General features: G+C 42.2%; 2 protein-coding genes and 1 pseudogene across 8 annotated transcripts in view; 2 read left to right on the top strand and 1 right to left on the bottom strand.

Annotated features, from left to right (window-relative positions):
• The window catches only part of LOC117952254, a 2,801-nt pseudogene extending 2,001 nt beyond the window's left edge, over positions 1-800 (top strand).
• The window catches only part of LOC117951263 (protocadherin beta-16-like), a 122,438-nt gene that overhangs the window by 94,520 nt on the left and 24,694 nt on the right, over positions 1-3,224 (bottom strand). The gene's annotated exons all lie outside the window — the stretch shown is intronic.
• LOC117951266 (protocadherin beta-16-like) overlaps positions 1-3,224 on the top strand; it is a 65,950-nt gene that overhangs the window by 45,954 nt on the left and 16,772 nt on the right. The window lies entirely within an intron of this gene.

Here is a 3,224-nt window from a genome sequence, read left to right as displayed (position 1 = left end):
AGAATGACAACGTCCCTACAATACAGCTGATGTCATTTTCTAACTCGATATCTGAGGATTCTCCTCCAGGTACAACTAAAGCTGATGACGAAGACTCTGGTGGTAACGGTGTTGTCAAATGCTTCATTAATTCTGACATACCTTTCAAAATCGAGTCTTCATTAACAGGTTATTATACTATAGTCACCGAAGACGTCTTAGACAGAGAAAGTATTTCTGAGTATAACATCACCATAACCGTCTCTGACCAAGGCTCTCGTTCAGCTACAGTTGTTGTTAACGTGGCGGTGGCGGACAGCTTCCCTGAAGTGCTGTCTGAGTTCACTGACTTTACACACGACAAGGAGTACAATGACAACCTGACTTTTTACTTAGTATTGGCATTGGCTGTAGTTTCCTTCCTCTTCATCACGTGTTTAGTGGTTATTATATCAGTGAAAATCTACAGATGGAGACAGTCTCGCATCCTGTATCACTGCAATCTCCCTGTGATTCCATATTATCCACCACGTTACTCAGACACTTTGGGGACAGGGACTCTCCAACACGTGTACAATTACGAGGTGTGCAGGACGACTGACTCTAGAAAGAGTGACTGTAAGTCCGGCAGAGCTGGTAGTCAGAACGTGCTGATAATGGACCCCAGTTCTACAGGGCCGATGTAGCGGATACAGAGTGAAAAGAACATCCTGGATGAACCAGACTCTCCTCTAGAGGTTGGTTACTTAATCCATCATCCTTCACATTCTTGGAATGCATTAATTGTACTGTATTTTCAGATAACATGTCGTTTTCTTTAATGGCTTTGCTACCTGCTATTAGCACACCTCAGTACCACAAGTGATGGACAGCTCATCTCACAGTTTAACCAGTTAGTTAGAAAGAATCAGTAAGCAAAATGAACACTATAAAATGCCTATTTCAATACTGATGCATGTTACCAAACCTTTTTTTTTTTTTTTTTGAGTACTGCATGGGAAGTGTTTTTGTCTGTCTTGCAACTAGAAAATATTCATGACTCCTGGCTGCCCTTCATTTTTCTCTCCAACTTTATTTCTTCTGTTACTTAAACGCTACACTTAGATTTTTCCATTAAATTTGAACATATCATCCAGCATAAATGCACAGTTTGAAATAAACCCAGCTTTTCAATACAAACATAGGTCAGCTGGCAAAGAGAAGGTGTTTTTGCCCATTCTTTAGTGACAGCTCTTGTTATTTTTCTATCGGACTCTAAGGGCCGCTGTTGGTCTTCAAAACACATGTGAAGCTTTCGAACTGCAGCTACACCTCCAGTATTCCTCTTGTATCGCGGAGAGCAGGACACTCGGTCTTCATTTTTATCAAGGATTTCTAAACTAATGTATTTGTTGTCATACTGTGGATTATAAACACACCACCAGAAGGACGATACGGGGCATTGACTCGGCTTTTTGCAACATAGTTTTATGTGGAGTAGGGTGGATTGCTTCGGGAATATGCCTTTTATCAGCAGTGAATCCACGATTACATGGCAAGTACTGGCCTCCATCCTTGTTTTTCTCATTGACGCGACTGTCTGTCAGATCCGCTACTCTGTCCCGGAGGAGCTGAGAAAGGGATCTTTTGTAGGAAATGTGGCTGAAGATTTAGGGATCGACGCTAAAAGACTGATGTCAGGCGGTGCCCGAATTGTTAGCAGCGATAGCAGCGAGTATATTAGGCTCGATACAGACAAAGGGATTCTTGTCGTGGGAGAAAGAATAGATAGAGAGCAGCTCTGTGGGCAGACAGCGCCCTGTAGCTTGAATTTCGAAATGATTATGATGAATCCAATGCAACTACATAGCGTTGTAGTAGAAGTGTTGGATGTAAATGATAATTCACCCGTGTTTCATGAGAAAGAAGTGCATGTAGAAATATTAGAATCTGCTCTTCCAGGAACCGAAATATTACAAGAGAGCGCCACAGACCCTGATGTTGGCATTAACGCTTTACACGGCTATACCTTACACCCAACAACACATTTCAATATTAAGGTCTTGTCCAGCCCAAATGGCCATAAATATGCACAGTTGTATCTTTCTAATGCTTTAGACCGTGAGCAACAGGAACATATGCTTCTCACGCTAACTGCTGTGGACGGTGGTGAACCACAAAGATCTGGGACACTAAAAATACATGTAACTGTCCGAGACACAAATGACAATGCTCCGGTTTTTACGCAACCAAATTTCAAGGCGTCTGTGAAAGAAAACGTCGCCAAAGGAACCTTAGTGGTGAGTTTAACCGCAACAGATGCAGATGAAGGGATGAATGGCCGTATCACATACCACTTTAATCGCATGTCTAGTAATATTGCTGGACTATTTCATCTGGATGAAAACAGCGGCGATTTAACTGTAAGCGGCATGATTGATCATGAAGAGAATAAAATATATGAGATTGGTGTGCAGGCAAAAGATCAAGGTGGACAAAGCACATCAACAAATGTAATAATTGAGGTAACGGATGTAAATGACAATGCACCTGTCATAACACTGACCTCGTTTTCTAATACCATCGCTGAGGATTCTCCCAGTGGGACTACTGTTGCGATCATTAACGTTAAAGATCTAGATTCAGGCAAACATGGAAAAGTCGATTGTTCAGTAAACGGCAGTATCCCCTTTGCAATCCACTCCTCTCTGAAGAATTATTATACTCTGGTAACAAACGGTGTCCTTGACAGAGAACGTAATCCCGAATACAATATTACTTTCAGGGCTGTGGATGAAGGTAGCCCACCACTCTCCACTGACATGACATTAACACTTCGTGTATCTGACGTCAATGATAATGCCCCCTTGTTTGAACAGAGTTACTATGAAGCTAGTATCATGGAGAATAACCCCCCAGGATTATCTGTTTTTTCCGTGAAAGCACGCGACTCTGACTCTGGCCAAAACGCACGAGTGTCTTACCTGCTTATTGATACTCAGTTAAATGGTAACCCCATATCCTCTTACATATCTGTTAACGCAGAAAGTGGAGTTATACAGGCAGCTCGATCATTTGACTATGAGCAAATAAAAACTCTAAATATTTTTGTGAAAGGGCAGGATGGGGGTTCCCCGCCTTTAAGCAGCAATACCACAGTTAAATTAAATATTCAAGATCAGAACGATAACCCTCCTCAGGTTCTGTACCCAGTCCAGACTGGTGGCTCTCTGGTGGCTGAAATGGTTCCTCGTTCAGCAGATGTG

The sequence above is a fragment of the Etheostoma cragini genome, chromosome 10 (genome assembly GCF_013103735.1).
Source record: "Etheostoma cragini isolate CJK2018 chromosome 10, CSU_Ecrag_1.0, whole genome shotgun sequence".
Lineage (NCBI taxonomy): Eukaryota > Metazoa > Chordata > Actinopteri > Perciformes > Percidae > Etheostoma > Etheostoma cragini.
This window is presented reverse-complemented; position numbering and strand designations above follow the sequence as displayed.